The following is a 16,133-nucleotide window of genomic DNA, read 5'->3' on the forward strand; positions in this document are numbered from 1 at the left end:
AAGCCAGTACAGGCACCGAGCATAGGATTCCCGGGTGGACCGACGAGAGAGGGATTTGAGCGCTGGCGGACCACGGTAAACCGGTGGTCTGGTCCGAGCAGTTGGACCCACGTGGCGAGCACCTGGCCGCGGGGCTGCTCCGGCTGTGGGATGAGCGGCCCCCAACATGAACCTCTCTCTTCAAGACGCGAGCGCCCCGGGGAGCCTCTCTGACCAACAAAGCATCAACAACGCCCCACGGGCGCCGGAGCCGGAGATTAGGGAAGGCTCTACCCTGTGGGATCGGTTGGTGACCGCTGTGAGGGTCCGGTACCCCACCCTCCTGGAGTGGGATCTACACCGGCGCCCGCAATGGGGTACGGTCAGTGAGGGCCCCCGGGCTGTTAGAGAGTGGGCGCTAGTCAACGGCATCTACCAGGGAGCCTGCGACCGTAATTTTTTTTAGCAAACACCCGGGTGACCGGTGCCCTAACAGGATACCCCGTCACCACCGCGCACCCCGATCCTGCCTCTCTTGGCACCAGCTAACGGGAGTACCGTGTGGGATGCCATCACCGTCCTGGAAGGGCTTGAATAGATGCAGCGGGGGGCACCCACCCTGATCCGTAGGGCAGAGGCAAGGGCTGGAGACGCAACCCCTGCCCGTTTTACACGCAGGCAGCTGTACATGGACATGGATCCCCAACCCTGACCTCTACACCCTGTGGAAGGAGCTTTGTGGCGGTGGGGTGGTGGGCAACTGGTCGATTGCACCCATTCGTTATAATCGCTGTGTGTGTTATGTTGTGTCTGCCCAATTATTAAGAGCACGCCTGCCTATCTTTAGTCACAAAAAGCGTTAACCTTAGAAATAGTTAGTGTAAGACTTCCATTAAGATATATTCCTTTCCTTTTCACTGTGTTAACGCTTGGCGAGTGGCGTGGCTACCGAGGGTGGACTGTACTGGAGGGGTCGTGACTGTCACGTGACAGCATTGCCCACTCCTGGTCAGAAGACACGCCCCCTGCCAATCAAGGATTGACCCCTCCTCGCCCATCACTGCACACCGAACCACTGGCCTCTTTAATTAGCCTTGGATATGGCCTCGGGTAATTGGCCTTTGTAATCAGCTTTAGGGTACGTCCACACTACGCCGGATAATTTTGAAAACGAAGCTTTTTCTCTTCGTTTTGCCCTCCCGTCCACACTGAGCCGGCGTTTTCAGCCCCCGAAAACGGAGATTTTCGAAAACACTCTCCAGAGTGAATAAATCTGATAAACGCTTAATATCCGGCGTAGTGTGTACGGGGTAAACGGAGAGATTTAAAACACTCTCGTGACAACACCACAACAATAATGTTTTTTTCTGCTTCTGCTTGGTACTGCGCAAGCTGTTATAACGCGCAGCCGGTGTGAACGGCGTGGGAGCTAAATTGTAAAGTGAGCGTTTTTGACTATTTAAAAACGCTGTCATGACGAGCCGGAACAGATGTTCGTTGTTTTCTTGAACGCCACCACCTAACAATTTCAGAACAGACGGACGAGACTGAAGCCATACGGGTTAGAAATGTACTCACCAAATACTTTGACCCATAGCTTACTGAATAAATAAGTATTCTCACTTCGCCCTGTTTTCTGTCCTTGCTTGTATGAAGGTGGTTTACCTATTTATGCAAGTACTTCTCTGACAATAAATGTGTAACAGCCTAATGTAACATTGTATGGAAATAACGCTGATGCAGACGTTTTATACATTTAACAAGGTGCTTTATTAATGCAGCAGCGTTAGTCAGTTTTTGGAACAGCGCTGTTCGTCGTCAGCTGGGTCATACTGTCCGTGAACTCCCTGTTGGTTGTCTTCATACGCTCCAGTATTTGTTTTTTTTATATAAGTTTTAAGTCCTGCGCGAGAGCCAAGAGCAATTCCTTTCAAGTTTCTCTAGTCTGTAACTGGACAAACGCGCACTAAGTTCACCGTTTCCTCTTCGCTTGTTTTCTGTGTGTCCTGCGCATGCCCAGTAGGAGGAGATTCACCCAAATATCCGTCTAATGTGGACGGAGATATTTTGAAAAACGCTTAGTGTGGACGCCTGTTGTTTTTACTCGAAACCGGCGTTTTCAAAATTATCCGGCGTAGTGTAGACGTAGCCTCAGTCTGTCAGCACCGAGCCGTTAGCGTTCCTGTGAATTACCTGGGCCGGGCACTTCAGCCTTCCTGCATTAAAAGGGCGCTCCGTGTGCTGAACGCTCTCTTTGCCATTTCTGAGGGACCACTCTGCTTCATTTTAGGCTGAGAACCGTGGAACATGGCTGGAGAAAATTGTTGGTAAGGTGTGCATTGAATAGGGTGTTAGTGATTGTCCCTGATAGCATTGAGCCGTGCCTGTACAGTGAAGGGGCTCGAGCATCGTATTGACTTTTCCCTTGGATGTGTGTGTACTTTATTCCCACGTTCGTTATTAATTGTCTGCGTGTGATTTACTGCCGATCCGACTTTATCCACGACTGCTGTAAATTGTGTGCGTGTTGTTTCTGTTGCCTTTGAGACCTGAAGAATCCGTTTCCTCGCTTGTTTCTTCCATGTGGTGGTCAAGAGGCTCCTAAATATTCTGTAAATAAACTGCTTTACCCACGCAAGCCTATGTGTATCCTCATTAAAAACAAACGTAGCCTACAAAAAGTACGAGGCAGAAACAGGAAATACGCCCGATAGACCGCATGCGGATAACACAATTCTACTGTTTATTTGTTGTTAGTCTCCCCGAGGGGAGGTGCACCGTTCCCGGAGGCACTGCAATACCGGGTCGATGCGCGGAGTGGACGGAGCAAGCCCCTATTCCATCTCCCTGTTCCAAAAATCAATTTAATATATGGTCCCCAGATAGGGGACGTATCAGATATTAAACTGATAAGAACAGATTTTTTTTTATTTCAAAATATACTTTATTCAAAAATAAATATATACAATAAACCATTCAATAACTTTTCATCCTTTACATACGTTTGCATTATACACAGTACATATCCGTATTTATACCACATCATTTCATTGTTGAGGGGTATACTCCCCGCCCTCCGACCCCTCCCACTCCCACGGGTGGAGAAACCTATACTGTGGTCCTTCCCCACCGGGCCCTTGCGGTGGCTGCACCAAGTTTCAGTGCGTCCCTCAGCACGTACTCCTGCAGTCGAGAATGTGCCAGTCGGCAGCATTCTCCCACGGACATCTCCATGTGCTGGTAGATCATCAAGTTACGGGCCGACCAAATAGCATCTTTCACCGAGTTGATGATCTGCCAGCAGCACCGGACGTTGGTCTCCGTGTGTGTCCCCGGGAACAGCCCGTAGATCAGAGAGTCCTCTGTTACGCAGCTGCTGGGGATAAACCGTGACACTAGCCCATCCATCCTCCTCCACACCCTCTTTGCGAACTGGCAGTGTGCAAAGAGGTGGGTCACAGACTCCTCCTCACTGCAGTCCTCCCGTGGGCAGTGAGGTGCGGAGACGACGTTCCGGGCGTACAGGAGGGCTCTGACTGGGAGGGCCCCTCTCACCGCCAGCCAGGCGAGGTCTTGGTGCCTGTTGGTTAGATCTGGCGATGAGGCATTTTGCCAGATGAACTGGACAGTCTGCTCCGGGAACCACCCCACTGTGTCCATCACGTCCTTCTCCTGCAGTGCCTGCAGGACACTACGTGCCGACCACTGCCTGATGGCCCTGTGGTCAAAGGCGCTACACTTGATCTTAGCCAAAAGGCCGAGAAGCGATACCCACAACTGTCCGGACCCTTTCGGATCCTGCTAGTCTTCCCTCTATTAAGTTGGACCGACTGTCTACAGGACACCGATTTATCCTACTTCTCTCCAACGTTTGAAGTAGGTTTGGTGTAATTTCTCTCAATCTTTGACATACATTGTATTTTACCCCCTTGTCGCGAAATCTCTCTCGGAATACAGCTGATTATGTAAAATAGCTGATATTGCACCAACCAAATGAGAGAGGCGGCCCCGGTTTGTATGCAAACTCCTCTCAGCTGATAGTCCTGTCGAACTGTTCCGTCCGCCCTCTCTAGCGTCTGATGTCATTGCAAGCGTGATGACGTTTACGGAAGTGTTGCAGCGAGAGAAGCAAAGTTTGGTCCGGGTCGTTCGGCGGGCCTGACGGGGCAGGTGATTGGGGAGGGGGGACCTCTGGAAACGGGAGGAGTGTGGCTAGGAACATCGGATGGAAGCGATGGCTGGGGACTGCGAAGAAGGGGAGGGTTGTAAATAGGGGGAGTGAGGCCGTGTGATGAGGGATGATGGGTGGGTGGAGAGGGACGGGGGTAGAGTCGGACGAAAGGGAGGGGGTAGGGTTGCAACTCGCACAATATTTAAATGTGAGCTGGTATGTGGCAAATAACGGCATAGCAGTCAATGGATTATTTCCACAGAGAAAGCGTCCGGCTGGACTTCAGCTTTTTGACCAGAGCTGGTTCCGTTAAGAAATCGGTGATAATCGGGGGAGAATGTGCGTACACTGCAGTGACCACTACTTCCCTGAAATCCCAAGGCTTTTCTGCCAAATGTCACTAGCCAAATACTGGAAGTAATTATGAATATTCCGTATTTGCCTAAATTTGTGCAGCTCCATCCAGCATTTAACAGCATACCCCAACCTATGGCTTGTATCACTTACTGCATCTCCAGGGAGAAAAAAAAGATGGAAATCTGGGGAAAAGAGGCATAAAATACCGAAAAGGATTCGGTGGTAATGCAGCATTCTGTAGAGAATGAAGCAGTTAATGATTCAGATGTGATGTGATTCTTAATCAGAGATCTTTCATCAATTCTAAGGAAGAGCCATTAACCTGACACATTTGCTCTGTTTCTCTGCAGAATGCTGAATGAAGTGACAAAGTATCCCCGGCACTTATTTTCATTGAAAAGATATTGCCATTCCGTCGTTGTGGTGGCTGGGTCGAAATCCTGGAACTCCAACGCCATCCCCATCAGGAGTGCAGAGATCCTTAACCAGAAGAAGTGCAGTTGTTCCGGATGCATTCACTGTCACTTCCTTTGCGGCAATGGTGGATGTGCCGTAAAATCTGGCATTGGTAATGAAGTGTGGATTCTGAAAAGTCAATAACTGAAGACAGCATTATAGACTGCTACAGCACAGTGCAGGTCGCTCGGGCTAACCACTCCCTCCTAAATCACCCTCTACTTTTCTAAAATCTATGTGCCTATCTAAAAATCCCTTTCATGTCCCCAATGTATCTGCCTTTACCACCACCCTGGCAGTCAGTGTGTTCCACGCACCACTCTCTGTGCTTAAAAACAATCTTACACCTGATGTCCCCCTGTACTTTTCTCCGGTCACCTTAAAGTGATGCCCTCTCGTATCAGCCATTTCTGCACTGGGAGGAAAGGTCTCTGGCTGTCCTTCTTGCGAGCCTTCAAGTGTAACTGAAGTTGACTTCAGCTTGTGATGATGTGTTCCCCTTTTCGGCATCATACCTGATTGTGCAGGATGATGGCAGTTCCATTTATGCAAGATTGGGATCTGCTGCAGACTTTGGGTGATAATGGTGAGCATATGGTGAGTAAGTCATGCACTTCAAAAAATAATTCTTAAAAACTAATTTGGTAGATTAGCAATAGCACTCATTTAAGGAGGTATTTCTTAACTGGCAACCAAAGTCTGGAGAAAGAAATGCCCCACGAGAAGGGTGCACCACCTGTGGAGAATTCCCAAGGAAGTTAGGGTGATATAACTTTGAAATAACATGCGATAATGAGGATTAATTAATTGATGGTAGGCAAGAGGACTGGGAAAGTTTAAAACTGCAAGGTATGCCACAAAAATTGTAAAGAATGTGGGACATAATGCTTTATGTATTATGAACCAGCAGCAATAGATATGAAAATGAGTCAGGCTTTATAAACAAACAACAAAATTTATGAATCTCTGCTCAAAAACAAATGACGAACATAACTGGAAGTTAACAGTTATGTGGCAATATCTAACAAACAGTCAAACTTAGAAACACTTCTCATTCAAGCACAGTCTTAAAGCGGTAAATTCAAAAGTCCAAGTGATTTATATTACCATTAAGGAGAGACTTCCCCGAAACAACAATTCCTTCGAAGAAATGACAAATCTGTCAATCACAGCGGAGAGATGCCTTGTCAGATGAAATCACAAAGAAATAAAGTCTCTTAAAGTAACTGACCTTTTGGCTGGAGGGTGGTCACTGCACAAACCTTCCCGACCTTGCAGGGGTTTAACTCGAACGTGCATGCCACAATTTCCCGAAAGAAGATACAAAAAGTTCAATCACTCCCAAATCGCTGAACGACATTAACTTTACCCAACCCTTCGGGGTTGGATAACACTGGTAATGTCTTCACTCTCTGATACTAGACTGTGAGGGGAAAATAAACGTGTAACAAACAAAACCGGTGACGTCCAGCACAACAGCCGACCGGCAACAACGTGGTTGAACCATTAAATAACAAGAACTGCGTCACAGTGACGGCTTTTCTTTTATACCATGCCATCACGTGACATTACATCACTCCACTGTCACAAGACCATTCCATCATCCCACTCACAAGACCATTCCGTCATCCCACTCACAAGACCATTCCATCATCCCACTCACAGGACCATTCCATCCTCCCACTCACAAGACCATTCCGTCCTCCCACTGTCACAAGACCATTCCATCATCCCACTGTCACAAGACCATTCCATCATCCCACTGTCACAAGACCATTCCATCATCCCACTCACAAGACCATTCCATCATCCCACTCACAAGACCATTCCATCATCCCACTCACAAGACCATTCCATCCTCCCACTCACAAGACCATTCCATCCTCCCACTCACAAGACCATTCCATCATCCCACTGTCACAAGACCATTCCATCATCCCACTGTCACAAGACCATTCCATCATCCCACTCACAAGACCATTCCATCATCCCACTCACAAGACCATTCCATCATCCCACTCACAAGACCATTCCATCATCCCACTCACAAGACCATTCCATCATCCCACTCACAAGACCATTCCATCATCCCACTCACAAGACCATTCCATCATCCCACTCACAAGACCATTCCATCATCCCACTCACAAGACCATTCCATCATCCCACTCACAAGACCATTCCATCATCCCACTCACAAGACCATTCCATCATCCCACTCACAAGACCATTCCATCATCCCACTCACAAGACCATTCCGTCATCCCACTCACAAGACCATTCCATCATCCCACTCACAAGACCATTCCATCATCCCACTCACAAGACCATTCCATCATCCCACTGTCACAAGACCATTCCATCATCCCACTGTCACAAGACCATTCCATCATCCCACTCACAAGACCATTCCATCATCCCACTCTCAAGACCATTACATCATCCCACTCACAAGACCATTCCATCATCCCACTCTCAAGATCATTACATCATCCCACTCACAAGACCATTCCATCATCCCACTCACAAGATCATTCCATCATCCCACTCACAAGACCTTACTGTGGCATGTAACAGTATGAGGAGCATTTGATGGTTCTGGACCTGTGCTCAGTGGAGTTCAGAGGGACGGTGGGGGTGGTGGAGGGATGTATGGTTAAGTAAACCTACTGAATGCTGAAAAGCCTGGATACAGTGGACATGGAGAGGACGTTTCCATTAGATGGAGAGTCTGTGATCTGACAGCACAGTCTCAGATTAAAGATGCTTACCTTTGAACCTGAGAAAATTGTTTTGGCCAAAGATGTCTGATCTGTGGATTTTGTTGCTGCAGAGGTTGGTTGAGGCTGCCATTTTGGTAATTTTATGCCAGCGATAAATATAATCATGATTGCTAAGTAGCTTCAGGGTTACAAGAGGAAGGCAGGAATATGGTGTTGGAATAAAAATCAGTCATGCTTGAGTGGTGGGGCAGACCAGATGGATCGAATCACCTAATTCTGTTCCTGTGTCTTATGTCTTACCATGACAGAATGATGGCTCCTTCTTATCCCATATCGTTTTGTGACGTGTGAGGGACAATAAAAGATTGCTGACTGAGATCATTATATTTACGTTCAATGTTTAAATTTCAGTGAGTTTTGTTCTTAGTAACATTAAGCAGAAATGTTTGGTTCTCCTTTTTATTGTTAGTGTGCTTCATTATCTTTCATGTTAAAGTTAGACCTGCGGTGAGAGATTTATTGGTAGAAAAACCCCAACTGGAAGCAAACCACGACTGAAGACAAGGGAACAGCAACAAGTGAACCAGCCCGAGGATTGTCAGCATCAACGGGAGAGAACCCATCTGACTCGGAGATTCCAGTGATTCAGTCAGGAGAAAGTTTGGTGAGTCTCATTTACTCAAACTCTGGTCCTTCAGACATTACATAACTGTACAAAAGAAGGTAGGAAATAGTTGGAGTGAGACTGAATGTGCCCAGAAGAAGTTATGCCTCTGTCAGACCCAGTTGCAATCATTCCAGGTCTGGTAATGTGCTTCCAGCAGCCCAGCCCTTTAAAACCACTCCCATTCTGTGGAAGTGGAATCCGGATAAAGTCACTCAGAGACCGTATAAGTACAAACTCTTTATTCCAAGCACCCGGGGCTTACTCAGTTAGTCGCTCAAACAGGAACAGTCTATGACTGTTCCCACCCAATCCACTAACTGACTTACAATTCCCCTTACACCATGGTTATATCCATCCAGATACCCCCCACACAGGACAGGCTGGAGCCAAAGTTATGAACTACATGACAGCCCCTAAAGACAAATTACAAAATAGTCATCATAGCTTTCACACACAAAACAGACTGAAGTTGTCCTATCTCTACACATGAGTGCACAAGGAGATAAGCATCCTGAAACCCCAGCTAGCTACACTCAAGAAGAAATATGGCTCAGCATGGCTTAGCACATCTAGAAACACAGAAACATAGAAAATAGGTGCTGGAGTAGGCCATTTGGCCCTTCATGCCTGCACTGCCATTCAGTATGATCATGGCTGATCATCCAATTCAGAACCCTGTACCAGCCTTCCCTTCATAACCTCTGATCCCTTTAGCCACAAGGGCCATATCTAACTCCCTCTTAAATATAACCAATGAACTGGCCTCAACTGTTTCCTGTGGCAGAGAATTCCACAGATTCACCACTCTCTGTGTGAAGAAGTTTTTCCTCATCTCCGTCCTAAAAGGCTTCCCCTCTATCCTCAAACTGTGACCCCTCATTCTGGACTTCCCCAACATCGGGAACAATCGTCCTGCATCTAGCCTGTCCAATCCTTTTAGGATTTTATACGTTTCAATAAGATCCCCCCTCAATCTTCTAAATTCCAACGAGTACAAGCCTTGTCAATCCAGTCTTTCTTCATATGAAAGTCCTGCCATCCCAGGAATCAATCTGGTGAACCTTCTTTGTACTCCCTCTATGGCAAGAATGTCTTTCCTCAGATTAGGGGACCAAAACTGCACACAATACTCCAGGTGTGGTCTCACCAAGGCCTTGTACAACTGCAGTAGTACCTCCCTGCTCCTGTAATCGAATCTTCTTGCTATGAATGCCAGCATACCATTCGCCTTTTTCACCGCCTGCTGTACCTGCATGCCCACTTTCAATGACTGGTGTATAATGACACCCAGGTCTCGTTGCACCTCCCCTTTTCCTAATCGGCCACCATTCAGATAATAATCTGTTTTCCTGTTCTTGCCACCAAACTGGATAACCTCACATTTATCCACATTAAATTGCATCTGCCATGAATCTGCCCACTCACCCAACCTATCCAAGTCACCGTGCATCCTCTTAGCATCCTCCTCACTGCTAACACTGCCGCCCAGCTTCGTGTCATCCGCAGACTTGGAGATGCTGCATTTAATTCCCTCATCTAAGTCATTAATATATATTGTAAACAAATGTGGTCCCAGCACTGAGCCTTGCGGTACCCCACTAGTCACCGCCTGCCATTCTGAAAAAGTCCCGTTTATTCCCACCCTTTGCTTCCAGTCTGTCAACTAATTCTCTATCCACATCAATACCTTACCCCCAATACCGTGTGCTTTAAGTTTGCACACTAATCTCCTGTGTGGGACCTTGTCAAAAGCCTTTTGAAAATCCAAATATACCACATCCACTGGTTCTCCCCTATCCACTCTACTATTTACATCCTCAAAAAATTCTATGAGATTCATCAGACATGATTTTCCTTTCACAAATCCATGCTGACTTTGTCCGATGATTTCACCACTTTCCAAATGTGCTGTTATCACATCTTTGATGACTGACTCTAGCATTTTCCCCACCACTGATGTCAGGCTAACCGGTCTATAATTCCCCGGTTTCTCTCTCGCTCCTTTTTTAAAAAGCAGGGTTACATTAGACACCCTCCAATCCTCAGGAACTAGTCCAGAAACTAAAGGGTTTTGAAAAATTATCACTATTTCATCCACTATTTCTTGGGCTACTTCCTTCAGCACTCTGGGATGCAGACCATCTGGCCCTGGGGATTTATCTGCCTTTAATCCCTTCAATTTACCTAACACCACTTCCCTACTAACATGTATTTCCCTCAGATCCTCCATCTCCCTAGACCCTCGGTCTCCTACTATTTCCGGAAGATTATTTATGTCCTCCTTAGTGAAGACAGAACCAAAGTAGTTATTCAATTGGTCTGTCATGTTCATCATCAGCAGTTTCTTTCATGAAAACAGGCTGCTATTGTTAACCCTTTTACATACTTTATCATTCCCTCCGTTTGATCATTACATGATTGACTCATCAGTGGGTAAAAACAGCATACATCAGTAACTATAACAATGATATGTACAACTATTAGGCCATAATGCAATATCATGCCCCACATATTACCGAACAGGCCTTCGAAGACCACCAGTTCGACCCTTCGGTGAACCCGTGTAAATCCTGCCCTACTCTCTTGATGCTGTCAATCTCCTTGGCAGTGTGCTCGGAGAGGGATGTAATGTTAGTAGAGTCATCAGGGATATAGGTGCAGCATTCTGTGTCAATAATAGCACAGGTTCCCCCTTTCTCAGCTGGGATAAAATCTAAAGCCATACGATTCTGTATGACTGTTTGCCAGATTGCAATCTTTTCAGTAGATATTTCTGTTACTTGGGCCTGTGTTTCTGTCAGGGCCCCTGCAGTATTGTGGCCAGCTCCTCAAGTGCTGTAGCCAAACTGATTATCTCTCATGAATTCCTGGCTACTCCTTAGGAGAGAAAAGTGATCATCCAAAATCGCTCAGTCTCAGTTATTCCTCTCCGCTGGGCACCTGCAAGTATGGCCAGGATGCATGTTTCCCAGTATAGGAAGTTCCGTTTGGTCGGGGCCTGAGATACCATCCCTCAAAACACTGACAGCCACAGTCATCTCTGACTGGACCACAGTTCCTCACCTCACTTCCCCGGGTGTTATTTGAGAAAGCCCAGGCTGAGAGTTCCTCACTCTGGGTGTGCGGGATTACTGACATTGGAATCATAGTTTTCCCATGCTGGGGAATTTGGTTACAAACCCAGCAGGCCCCTAGTTCTACCTGTTTGGCATAGGTGTGACAGAGAGACAGAAAGGTGTTAACATGGGATCTCCCGGATGCTGGGGTGAACCCTCTCAAAGACATTAACACAAACACCACTATCAACCAATACATTTTCCTTCAGTCCAAGAGAGTCCTTCTACTCAGTTCCTTCAGTAAAACGTTTGCAGTCTGTTCGATGTATCCACCGAGATTGCCGCTTCAGTTTCACAGCTGTGGGAGTCTCAGTAACATCTGACATGGTCCTCTCCACGGAGGTCTGAGTTTCCCTCGATCCCAGTTCTTGATCAGGACAAAATTTCCAGGTTCTATGGCGGGATAGTCCCTCCTCTCTGTGGGGTAGTTCTCTTCCTTGTAAGCCTGTTGTACCTGTGAATGTAATGCTTCGAAAATTTTGGTTAGTTGGCATATGTATTTCCCCATCTCTTCCCCTAGTGTATGCATATCTAATTTTGCTGGTAGACTTTCTGGGAGCAATGGTACACAAGGTCTTGGTCCCCAGGGTGGCCTCATGGGTCGTCCATAAATGATTTCAGCTGGTGACAACCCTGTTTTCCCCTGTGGGGTAACCCTCATGTGGAATAGGCGTAACGGTAGGACCTTCACCAAGTGAGTCCAGTCTCTGCTGTTAGTTTGGCCAATTTCCTTGCCATTGGCTCTCTCCACTATGCCAGCAGCCTGTGGGTGGTGTACACACTGGAACTGGTGCTTGATAGCTAGTTTGTTACATACCTGTTTGTTTACTTTCGCCACAAAGTGTGGTCCATTGTCAGAACGCAGCATCTCTGGCAGGCCACACCTGGGAATTATTTCCTGTAATATACCTTCACAACAGTCATAGCAGCATTACTGGTAGTTGGAATAGCTTCAATCCATCTACTAAACACCTCGATAATAACTAAGCAGTATCTATAGCAATGTACTCTGGGCAATTCAATAAAATCAACTTGTAGACATGAAAAATGTTCACCTGGCAAGGGAGTAGTACCCAGTGTCCAGGGTGAAATCCTGGCCACTGGGAGATCCTACTTTCTCTGGCGGACAGAGCGTAGGTGTTCAGCAAAACGATCACACATTCAGCCACACATTTTAATTCCACATCCCATTCCCATTCTGACATGTCTATCCACGGTCTCCTCTACTGTAAAGATGAAACCACACTCAGGTTGGAGGAACACCTTATATTCCGTCTGGGTAGCCTCCAACCTGATGGCATGAACATTGACTTCTCTAACTTCCGCTAAGGCCCCACCTCCCCCTCGTACCCCATCCGTTATTTATTTATATACACACATTCTTTCTTTCTCTCTCCCTTTTCTCCCTTTGACTATACCTCTTGCCCATCCTCTGGCTTCCGCCCCCGCCACCTTGTCTTTCTCCCTGTGCCTCCTGTCCCATAATCCTCTCATATCCCTTTTGCCAATCACCTGTCCAGCTCTTGGCTCCATCCCTCCCCCTCCTGTCTTCTCCCATCATTTCGGATCTCCCCCTCCCACTTTCAAATCTCTTACTCACTCTTCCTTCAGTTAGTCCTGACGAAGGGTCTCGGTCCGAATCGTCGACTGTACCTCTTCCTAGAGATGCTGCCTGGCCTGCTGCGTTCACCAGCAACTTTGATGTGTGTTGCTTGAATTTCCAGCATCTGCAGAATTCCTCATGTTTACAATATATAATGTTATGATCTAACAAGGGTACAATCTATAATGTTATCAGCTCTCAGTGTGTCTGTCTACAAGCCGCAGAGAAATGCTAATGAGCCTGCCTTAGCTAACTGCTGAAGACAGAGATTACTTCAATTCAAAAAATCCTATTCAGTCCCAATTATTCTTTTAGCCAGTGCTTACATAGGTTCAAAATGAATTTTTTATTTATCCTCAATTCCTCTGGAGGGTTCAGGGAAAATATTTATGTCCAATTTAGAAACTGGTGTTACCTGTGTGTATTGTGGCGATGAAAAAGTTGCTGTAGAATTTACTAGTGGGACGAAGTGGAGTGATATTTGGAATTCTGACTTTTTAAAGCATAATTTAGCAAGCAAACCACATATGGACAATGTGCATAAGCAATGGTGAGAAAATCCTTCATTACTCATTACAGGCCTGCTGCATAGGTTGTGTGAGAGTGCAGGTGAACTTGATCGAACGCAGAGGAGATCGAAGTTCTTATCGACAGTGATTTGCCAGCTGTTAAAATGAATACCTCTCTATATAAAATTCACTATGCACATGTCGTCACTGGGTTAAAAAAATGCACAATACAAGTTTTACGTGCACACTGGTCATTACAAATTAAAGACGACATTAGTGAAAAGGTGGGGAGACCTCCCGTGTCCCTGATGCCCTCACCTACAAGATATACATCCAACTGCAGCTTGTAACCCTGTACTTCAAGGAGTTGGAACTTGAAATGGATGAATTCCGGATCATCCAGGAGTTGAAGGGGGTGATAGATATGACATGAAGAGAGGTGAGTTACACCCAAGGTGCAGGACACAGGAAACTGGGTGAGAGTCAGGAAGGGGAATGAGGTTAAATAGCCATTGCAGAGTACTCTTGTTGCCATCCCACACAACAACAAGTGGACCACTTCAGAAACTGTTGTGGGGATGGACAGTACCGGGCAGAGGAAAGTCAAAGGGGTGATAGGGGATTCGTTAGTTAGGGGAACAGAACAAGAGGGGACTAATATCCTTGTGTTAATGTTTGCTCATGTTAGTATGGGGGGAGAGGTGATGTGGTTGAAATAAGTTGTAGGGGGAATGGGAGCCACAATGACAGAACAGATAGAGGAGAGGGTGAATTGAATTGAATTGACTTTATTACATACATCCTTCATATACATGAGGAGTAGAAATCTTTACATTACGTCTCTGTCTAAATGTGCAATATGTAATTTATAGTAATTTATAATAAATAGTTTGTACATAGGACGGTCAATATAACATTAAAATGCAGTTGTATCAGCATGAATTAATCAGTCTGATGGCCTGGTAGAGGATGATGTCCCGGAGCCTGTTGGTCCTTTTGCTGTGGTACCATTTCCTGGATGGTAGCAGCAGGAACAGTTTGTGGTTCTGGTGAATTGGGTCCCCAGTATCCTTTGCGCCCTTTTTCCACACCTGTCTCTGTAAATGTTCTGAATAGTGGGAAGTTCACATCTACAGATGCGCTGGGCTGTCCGCACCACTCTCTGCAGGTTCTTGCAATTAAGGGAAGTACAGTTCCCATACCAGGCAGTGATGCAGCCAGTCAGGATGCTCTCAATTGTGTCCCTGTAGAAAGTTCTGAGGATTTGGGGTCCCATCCCAAGCTTCTTCAAACGACTGATATGAAAGAGGTGCTGCTATGCTCTTTTCACAACACAGCCGGTATGTACAGACCATGTGAGATCCTCGGTGATGTTTATGCCGAGGAATTTAAAGCTGTTCACCCTCTCAACCCCAGATCCATTGATGTCAATAGGGGTTAGCCTGTCTCCATTCCTCCTGTGTCCACAATCAGCTCCTTTGTTTTTGTGACAATGAGGGAGAGTTTGTTTTCTTGACACCAGTCAGATGTTGTTCAGACCTCAGATAGAGTCAGCAATCAAATGTTTGAGCATGGTGCGATGAATGTGCTGAGCTGTGTATATCACAATGCAAGAAGCATCGTAGGAAACCCAGATGAGCTCAGGACAGGGAATTATGATATTGTAGCTATTATTGGGACTTGGTTGCACCCAACAGTCTGAGGGATTTAGAGGAACAAATTTGTAGAGAGATCGCAGACCATGCCAAGAAACAAAGGTTGATTCAGTAACTGATTTTAACTTTCCATATATTGACTGGGACTCGCATTCTATAAAAGGACTACATGGGTTTGAGTTTGTCAAGTGTGCCCTTAATCAGTACGTAGAATACCCGATGTAGAAGTGTGCAATAAGCTGTTAGGAAATGATCCAGGGCTGGAGACAGAAATTAGTGATCATAATGCCATGAGATTCAAAGCAAATATGGGAAAAGATAGGTCTGGACCACAGGTTGAGTTTCTAAATTGGAGAAAGGTCAATTTTGATGGTATCAGAAAGGATCTAACAAGTGTGGTTTGAGACAGGCTGTTTTCTGGCAAAGGAGTACTTGGTAAGTGGGAGGCCTTCAGAAGTGAAGTTTTGAGGGTGTACAGTTTGTATGTGCCTGCCGAAATAAAAGTTGAAAGGTAACTGGTGCAGGGAACCTTGGTTTTCAAGAGATATTCAGGCCCTGGATATTTTGTTCCTCTAAATGCCTCAGACTGTTGGGTGCTACCAAGACTCATTAATGACTACAATATCATCATTCCACCCCTGAGCTCATCCGACTTTTTTTTTTAGTCATCTTCAGTAGGTTTCTAAAAGTTACCCAATAGTTTTTGCTCATTATTTGCCCTCTCTTTGACTTTGATGTTGGCTTTGGTTTCTCATTTCAGCCACGGTTGTGTCCTCCTGCCTTTCCAATGCTTCTACTTCTTTGGGATGTATCGATCACTCAGCTCCCGAATTGCTCCCAGAAACTCCAACCATTGCTGCTCCATTGTCGCTCCTACCTTTCCCTTCCAAACAAGTT

The 16,133-nt window shown here is 46.1% G+C and overlaps 1 long non-coding RNA gene and 1 other non-coding gene across 10 annotated transcripts in view; one reads left to right on the top strand and one right to left on the bottom strand.

The window, feature by feature from the left end:
- LOC134342052 (uncharacterized) overlaps nt 1–16,133 on the top strand; it is a 48,608-nt gene that overhangs the window by 27,350 nt on the left and 5,125 nt on the right. For 7 of the 9 annotated variants that reach the window (XR_010016927.1, XR_010016929.1, XR_010016933.1 and 4 more), the window contains 2 exons: nt 4,858–5,560; nt 8,183–8,350. This is a non-coding gene — a long non-coding RNA (uncharacterized LOC134342052). The remainder of the gene's footprint in view (nt 1–4,857; nt 5,561–8,182; nt 8,351–16,133) is intronic. The other 2 variants (XR_010016934.1, XR_010016928.1) reach the window with 2 other exon arrangements.
- LOC134342054 (U2 spliceosomal RNA) lies at nt 2,747–2,939 on the bottom strand. The gene has a single exon (XR_010016935.1). It is a non-coding gene; the product is annotated as a U2 spliceosomal RNA (small nuclear RNA).

This window comes from Mobula hypostoma, unplaced genomic scaffold (assembly GCF_963921235.1).
Source record: "Mobula hypostoma unplaced genomic scaffold, sMobHyp1.1 scaffold_150, whole genome shotgun sequence".
NCBI lineage: Eukaryota > Metazoa > Chordata > Chondrichthyes > Myliobatiformes > Myliobatidae > Mobula > Mobula hypostoma.